This window comes from Prunus avium, chromosome 7 (genome assembly GCF_965620075.1).
Source record: "Prunus avium chromosome 7, drPruAviu1.hap1.1, whole genome shotgun sequence".
Classification (NCBI taxonomy): domain Eukaryota; kingdom Viridiplantae; phylum Streptophyta; class Magnoliopsida; order Rosales; family Rosaceae; genus Prunus; species Prunus avium.
In genome coordinates this window covers 3,931,848-3,940,853 of record NC_142290.1, presented here as the reverse complement: position 1 = coordinate 3,940,853, position 9,006 = coordinate 3,931,848, and the positions used below count along the sequence as shown (strand labels likewise).

At 34.4% G+C, this 9,006-nt stretch overlaps 1 non-coding gene across 1 annotated transcript; it reads left to right on the top strand.

Annotated features, from left to right (window-relative positions):
- The first annotated feature begins 7,339 nt into the window (after window positions 1–7,339).
- Window positions 7,340–7,446, top strand: LOC148292852 (small nucleolar RNA R71). The gene has a single exon (XR_015825934.1). It is a non-coding gene; the product is annotated as a small nucleolar RNA R71 (small nucleolar RNA).
- The last annotated feature ends 1,560 nt before the right edge of the window (window positions 7,447–9,006 follow it).

The window sequence follows — 9,006 nt, the reverse complement described above, 5'->3', positions numbered from 1 at the left end:
GATTTCTCGATGATTGGGCTATGTCACTTTTAATCTTGGTGCTTATATATAGTACTATAAATATGAATATTCTTGTTGTGTTGCTCGGTGAATATTATTTGATGTTATGTGAAAATTATTATTGATATTTCTTCGTGGATATTATTTGACGTTGGGTGAATATTATTATTCATATAATTAAATATGAAATATTATTGTGATTATCTGCATTATTATTTAGCAAAGATAATTGATGTTTGCGTTGCATTACATATGCATCATAAATACAGTGGTGTTTAGGGTGTGTGTTTCGTTTGAGGTATATCTAAGGGATGGGAGAAGGCCTTAGATATATCTGAGTAAAAAAAAATGTTGAATATATTCAGGTGACAGGAGCAGGGCTTGAATATAGTGAGGTGATGGGAGCAGGGCCTCTAATGAAAAGTGAAAGTTGAGAAATTCGTAAACAAAAGAAAAAAGGGTTAAGGGACGGATGGACACTAGTTCATATTTTAGAGTATTCGGATGCACAGTGGTAAAACGCATGGTATGGGACATGCAAGCTTGTTGCCCTAAGGTATGAATTAGTGGGATTAGAAGGGAGTGAGTTCATGGCATCACCGCTGATGCAAATTTATTTATCTAGTCTGATTGCATAATTATATATCTTGTGTTGTTTGATGCATGACACTTTGATTAACTGTGATAACTGACCTTGAGGGGCTTGACAGTACTCTACTTGGCATTAGAATGCTCATATCCTAATAGATTGTGCAGGATTCAAGACAAAGTTTGAGGAAGCGGGTTTCAACTAAGTTGTTAGGCTTTTGTTCTTGATTTGAGTAATTAATTATTGTAAGTAGTCAACTGCTTAATAAAGATCTTAGTGTGTATTTAATTACGAGCTACTATGACTCTGATTTTGTGATGTTAAGTAAATTTGTATTATTGGTGGCTCTATTTCTCATCATATCATGGTTGTATGATTTTATTCTTATAACTATGGTAAGACTCATACAATGATACGGGAATATTCCTTATTTTCGAATTAGGTCGTGACACTACTTGTGCTCTTGTGAGTCCAGCTATTCCTATCATAATTGTTCTGAAATGAATTTGTTGATACTGTGACTTTTTAAGATGTTCTATTGCTGTGTTACTATGGGCAAGTTTGGCATTGTTGTGCTATGAAAATAATCGCAGTCAGATTTGCTGTGAGAGAAAGCAGTTTGGCGTTTGGTAAACTTTTTGTTAAAAGTGTTGTTGGTACTGATTCCCACATAATCAAAAAATGATTCTCGCATAATCATTAAACCTAGTGCCTTTTCGAAACTGATTCTTGCATAATCAGAAAATGAAAGCACATCATTAGCTGCTTTCCCTTATAGCTTTTTCTCACAACAATTTTTAACAATAAGTGATTTTCTCATAGTTTACCAAACAGGCTGGGCTTCCCAAAATTTTTAAAAAATCACATATCACCCCAAATAAGCAATGCCAAACGGGCACTAAGGGCTAGTTTGGCATTGCTGTGCTGTGAAAATAATCATTGTCAGATTTGCTGTGAGAGAAAGCAGTTTTGCGTTTGGTAAACTTTTGGTTAAAAGTGTTGTTGGTACTGATTTCCGCGTAATCAAAACATTATTCCTGCATAATCATTAAACCCAGCGCCTCTTCGAAACTGATTCCCGCATAATCAGAAAATGAAAGCACCTTATTAGCTGCTTTCCCTTATAGCTTTCTCTCACAACAAATTTTAATAATAAGTGATTTTCTCATAGTTTACCAAATGGGCTGGGCTTCCAAAATTTTTTAAAAAATCACTTTTCACCCCAAATAAGCAATGTCAAACGGGCACTATGTAAATTAAGAATTACTTCTTTATCTATATAGCTTACTTCATGTTGACTAATGTTACTTACAATACTATGTTTATTTTCAAATATTCCTAATCGATATAAATTATATTTATTTTTATGAGATTTTTCAAAATATTTTCTAAGAAATTCTTGTGCTTCTTGTTCACTAAGGTATATATATTATGTTCTACCTATTTCTTTTCCTTTTCTCTTAAGAGCACTTCCAGTGGAAGGTTGTGGCTTGGGTAGGAGGGGGCCCAAGCCCCAGCCAGAGGTTTCAGTGTGCAAATGCAGCCTGGGCAAGGGTTGGGTCCCAAGAGCCCAGGCAAAATGATGTAATGCTAACGTCATAATGACGTCAGCAACCAAAAAAATTTGAAAAAAATACCAAAAATTTCAGAATTTTTTTATTTAAAATACCTAGCCATATTCTTTACTTCCCACACCAAAAACTCTGTACAAATTCATTTCCTCATATCTCATGTGAATAGTAATTTCCCTTTGGGGTGGAAACAAAAAAGGCAAGAGCTGCCACTATTCATGTGAATGGTGACAAACCTTGCCTTGCCAAACCCTTTGGGTGGAGGTGCCCTAAAGAGTTCCATTCACTATTATCAAATGGATTTATTATACTTTTTCTTTTATGAGGATTATTGCCTAAGGTTAAATTTTCTAATTTATCAATTAATTCTTTGGGTAATGTGGAAGTAGTATTGTGCACTACTTGATTGATTTCTACTATTTGTTCTTCCAATTGGTCTACTTTTTCAACTAGATTTAAAATTAATTGGATAATTAAATTATTTTGTCTTGTTGGGATATTACTACTTGTTCGCACCACTTTGCAAAACCCAAGGGAGGTGTCGTATAGCAGTGTAGCTCGGAAGTCCGAGTGTCGTATCCACAGAGAGCAGTGTAAAGAAAATAACAGAGATGAAAAAGAACAAGTGTGATTGAGAGGTTGATTTATGCAAGATTTGATTTAGAGAAAATTTAATTGATTAAAACACTAAGGCATTGGGGTTCCACTTTTAACATAAGCATGCAACTCTTAATAATTTGATCTACAAAATATTTTCCATTGTAGTTGTTCAAAATAATTAAAGCTCTTTTTAATTTCCTTTAGAAGTATTCTAAGCATAACTTGTACCATTGGCAACAAACTATCAAAAAATAAACTTCATCGAAATTCTATTAATCTTTAGTAATTCTCTTTTCTTTTAAAAGCATGAAAGTTTTTACTACACAATGGGAAAAACATGATTGAACCCATGAAATAGATTATCAAACATTCATCAATTAATTAAAAAGAAAACTACAAATTCCATTTGAACAAAAACTACAAATTCACATTAAAGCTTAAGTTTGGATCAAACTAATAAAAATTACACACTTATATTAAAAGCTTTCTCCCTAGCCTTAGCTAGGGAGTTAGTTCCCCATAAAATAAAACTAAAACAGAAATTTAGAACTAGAAGAATTGGAGGAAGGAGAGAGAGCTCAAGAGAAGATTGTGAGCTTGGTGTATTTTCCTTCTATGGCAACACTCTATTTATAGAGAATGGGAATTGCTCATGTTGCAACTTGCTTTGATTAAACTATTATTCCACCTTGCTACTACCAAGTTTTTCACCCGTCAATTGCCATCAAATGCTTCCTTTTGCTTAATTCATTGTGTTGATGACTCCACTTCCTCTTGCTTTTGTTATTCAATCTCTTTTATTTTGGCTAAGTGCGGCACCTTCTATCTTCATTCTTCATTTCATTTGCTGCACTCATAAATTTATTATTCCATGATTCCAAATCTTCTCAAGCCACCATCCAAACAACAATTGTTTACTTCCATTAAGTCTTGTTTGTTGCTTCATCCACTTCATGTTTTTCTTTCTTACTCTTTTATGTGTGGTGGGTATGAACATAGCCAATGAACCTCAAAGTCTAGCTACAAAGAGATAAACACACAGAATAATATCAAATTAAATAAAATTAGTTACTAACAAATATAATGTAGGGATAATAAATGTGATAATTATGTACTCATCAAATACCCCCAAACCTATAATTTGCTAGTCCTCGAGCAAACTAAAATTAAAAACTAAGCATAAATGAAAACTAACTAAGCCACTTTCGTAGGGATCTCGATTGCATTTAGCGCATGCAATAAGCCTTTAAACCCCTAGGTTGCCCTAGTGGACGAGTTGTAGTCTCGTGAGGGTTTACAGGGATGATACCCACAAACATCTGAAATTTTAAGTAACTCTCCTGCCAAATCATCATCAAGAATGTCAAAGCTCAAAAACCAAGATTCTCAATTCATGAACAAATTTAAAAGAGCGAACACAAATCCAAAACTTTAAGTTCTCCCAGTCTAAAGTCAAAGTCATTTATCACCATTAATAAACTTTTCATTTGCTTGCTTTGGTGTAAAGTGAACTAACACAGTTGAGAAGACAAAAATTCAATCATAATCACACCATCCTTGCTATCTTAGATTTTTTTTTTTTTTTAATAAATATATACATGCTATTATGTGGACTGTGCAATGTTTAGCTCCCTTAAGCTTTCTAATTAACCCATGTAGCGAGTGTTAGGCCAATGACTCTCAAACACAAAGGCTTTAAGGCATTAGGTGTTGAAACACCCCGATGAGCTTAATAACTCGAGTTAAAAAGGCTACAAAGCTAAACAAGTCACACATGCAATTTTTAATTTTTTTAAGAACTTCACGGTTTGACGCGAACACTCACTACTGATTAGGCAAGAGGCCCGGTTACTAAGTGAAAGTTCTCTTTTTATTCTTTTTTTATTTTTATTATTATTTTTTTAAGACAACAAAGATAAATATAATCAATCTCAAACTCTATCTTCTCAAGCGCATTAGTGTGAGTGTGAATTTTTCAAAGCCTAGCTCATAAATCATTCATTAAGTAGAAATAAATGAAAAAGACTAAAGACTGGATTAGTTATTGTATCGCTCAAGTGTTCTCAATTTTAAATTCATGCATGAATATCAAATCTCAGTTTAATGCAAATATATTTTGATGACAACAAGCATGAAGGTTTTTTTTTTTTTTTTTTTTTTTTTTTTTTTTGTGTAGAAAATAAATTTACAAACACACAAATTGCCAGAAATAATTCCACTTCCCCCCAACTTGAATGAAACATTGTCCTCAATGTGTTATAAAAGAAAAATATGAGAGACATGTTGGAACGAAATTATAACGAGTGGGATAGAAGTCACCTAAATGCTGAAAAGTCTTTGAATAATTTTCTCCCTGAAAATAATTAGGTTTAGAAATGGATACCACAGGAGAAGTGTCAACTTTAGTGTTCGGCAAAGACTTAGGGAACAATTTCACTTTCACTTTAGGAGCCTCATTTACACTTGACACCATAGGTTCATCATATAAAGGTGGAAGTTTGTCAATTTTGGGTTTCCAGCCAATCCCTTCCTGTACCTGTAAAGCATCAAATAATGAACCAATTTCAGTAATTTGTGAATTTCTTGTTAAATCAGAACCATTAGAATTAATTTGAAATTTTTCTTCACAAGAAACAACACTACTTTTCGCAAATTGATCATGCGATAAAGTTGAGATAGAATTCACAGATTCAGGTTCATCTTCCTCCCCAGATGACTGTTTATAAACATTAAAAACATTAACTTCTATAGTCATATTTCCAAAACAAAGTTTCATGACTCCACTTCTGCAATTAATGTTAGCATCACAAGTATCCAAGAAAGGACGTCCTAAAATCACAGGAATTTGATTATCAGAATTTGAAACATGTGCAGTGTCCAAAACAATAAAATCAACAGGATAATAAAATTTGTCCACTTGGACCAACACATCTTCAATAATCCCCCGCGGTGTCCTTACTGATTGATCAGCCAATTGCAAATTTACCTTTGTAGGTTTAAGCTCACCAAGACCTAGCTGCAAGTACACTGAATAAGGCAATAAATTTACACTGGAGCCCAAATCAAGTAATGCACGATCAATAAAATTATTTCCAATTACACACGAAAGAGTAGGACTTCCAGGGTCTTTATATTTTGGAGGAATTTTATATTGTAACAATGCACTCACATGTTCAGTTAAAAAGGCTTTTTTCTTCACTTGATGCTTTCTTTTGATTGTGCACAAATCTTTCAAAAATTTAGCATATGATGGAATCTGTTTAATAGCAGCTAACAAAGGAATATTCACTTTGACCTCTTTAAAGACATCTAAAATTTCAGAATTTTGACTCAATTTCTTTGGAGGATTTAAAGCTTGAGGAAAAGGAGCAGGAAAATGATATTCAGTTGATTCATTCAAGTTGGACATGTTAAGTTCATCATTATTCTTAGGTTTTTCAACTTCCTTATGTGAAGGTGTGTTGTTAATTATTTTACCACTTCTAAGAGTAATGACAGACTTTACATGCTCAAGTGAAGATTCACAAGAATTGGCCCCTTTTGGATTTGGTTGAGTGTTGGCAGGAAATTTTCCTTTTTCATTATAGATTATTATAAATAAACCCAATCCTAGGCATGTATTTATAAAAAAACCCACACACTATTTAAACATAGAAACACACCCAAAATCAACCCCAAAATCAACAATTGTATATTTTTTGGGTGTGTTTATAAATGGGTTTTGAGTGTGTGTAATGATGGGTTTTGGGTGTGTTTCTATGTTTAAATAGTGTGTGGGTTTTTTTATAAATACATGCCTAGGATTGGGTGTTTTAGTGAAACCCCCTTTTCATTAACAGCCAAAAAGTTAGTCAACTTGGAAATTTGACTCTTAATTTCTTTATTTTCTTCAACCATTTGACCAAACAAGGTATCATACCTTTGATTTTGCTTCTGTTGTTCATGCATAAATGTGTGAAGAGTATCGCTCAAAGATGGCCTAGCATTGAATGCATTAGGTGCTTGAAACTGATTATTGGAAGAATTCATGTCACTTACCTGAGGATGTGACTCATTGCTCCAACGAAAGTTTGGATGATTCCTTGTTGCTGGATTGTAAGTGTTGGAAAAAGGAGAATATTGTTGTTTGAAGTTTCCAACAGCAGCACAACGCTCCTCATAAGCTCCTTTCATTTCCTGAAAAATTGGACAATTTTTAACAGTATGACCAATCTCATAACAAGAATCACATACTTGATTAACATCAGCTTGAAAAACAGGTTGAGGCAAATTTGATTTTTCCGTTTTTAAAGCAGCTATCTCTTTAGTCAAAACCTCAAATTTTAATTTCCAATCATCTTCTTCTTTTAATTGATAAATTCCTTTATTAGTAGAAGATGTGGCAATTCTTGAACGATCAGTGGTCTCAACTAGACTGGGGACAGTCCATTGATGAGCTTTTTCAGCAATTTCATCCAAAAATTCTAAGGCATCATCAGGGTCTTTTTGCATAAAATTTCCATTACACATAGACTCAACAAATTGGCGATCACGGGGGAGAAGTCCCTCATAGATATAACTAGCAAGACGCCAGTTTTCAAAGCCATGGTGCGGACACAAATTCAAAAGCTCTTTAAATTTTTCCCAAGTTTGATACAAAGTTTCATTTTCCTTTTGAGAGAAATTTGAGATTCTTTTTTTAAGAGCAATCGTCTTGTGATTAGGAAAATACTTGTTGAAAAATGCTTGAGTCATTTCCCCCCAAGAACCTATGGATCTAGCCCTTAATGAATACAACCAACCTTTAGCCTTTTCTTTTAAGGAAAAAGGAAAAAATTTCAACCTTATGAAATTAATCCTATCAAGTTGAACATTGTAAAAGGTGCCAATTGCTTCTTCAAATTCCCTAACATGCACATAAGGATTTTCACTTTCCATGCCATGAAAAATAGGTAGTAATTGAATCATTCCAGGTTTGAAATCATAATTTGGCATGTTAGGTGGAAACATGATGCATGAAGGATTTGGTGCACGAATAGGATGCAAAAATGTCTCTAAAGTCCTAGGTTCAACTACTTCTTCTCTCATTTCATGATTCACAATCTGAGCATTAATCTCTCGTTCATTATTCGCAATTTCTTGTTCATCATTCACAATTGCTGCCATGCTTTCAGATTTGTTGGATATTGTTCACCCGTTCTGATTTACTTCCTGAGATGACAGGGCAAAGTTCCCCATTAAATCAAAGACCATGTTTTGGTCAGCGAATTAACTTTCTTTATGTGTTGAGCGTGCCACTGTTAGCAATTTTTCAACCCTAACAGACTTATGGTAAAAATAACTTGCGCCCCAAGCTACTAACTTTGACCAAACGATTGTGAATTTGGGTGAGGAATATCTCTCAAGTAAGTTCTTTTCTATGCCTTAGACTGGTAAGGACTTTTACAATTTATCTCAGTGCGAAAACCGGTAGTTCTGGCCAGAATGAAAGATGACAGATTGAACCGATTTCAGGCAGAACTCCCTTTTACAAGACTCAAAAAGGGAAAAAAACTGACTATACAAGGACAAGAAGAGGGCTGCGCTTCCATTTATGTCTGGATAGTTGCCTCTGTTCTGGGCTGGACTGGGTACGCCTGTGCTGGACTGGACTTTTAACAACTTCAAATGCTAGGCTTCAGCTGCAAATCGATACCAAAGCTTGAGTTTGGCAGAGCTTTAATCTGTTTCGAACCCTGGAAGGTTTTTTGGATGGGCAGAACTGGGACTTCTCCAGTCTGAAAGGGGTAGAAGTGGCTGGACTCGAGCTAGAAATGAGCTGTAATACATGTGCTGCTTAGTCAGGGCTCTTCACAAATTTGTTGAGTTTTTCATTTTTGAGAAAACTCAAAACTCTGCTTAGCTTGGCTTTTACTGAACCAAATTTGTAACGAGGGAAATCTCGTTATTGTTGACTAGTGAACTGGGATTCAAACCAGAGGTAGCGATTTAGACTTGTCTTTGCTGGGAGAAGACAAGATGATTCTGCAAGCTTGTTGGCAAGCTTTTGAATATTTCAGGCTCGAAGTCTGTTGGAACTTGTTTGGGATTTTTGTGATCAAGTGATCATTTGAGTGTTTGTCTTTTGACTGAGTTTTGGTTGGTTGGTTGATTGATTTTTTTGCTCTGTTCACCCTCTCCTATATATATAGGAAGTGTTCCTCCGAGAATGGGCGGCAAGTAATCAAAAGATCTTTTTAATTTTAAAATGAAATAAACAGGGGTTCT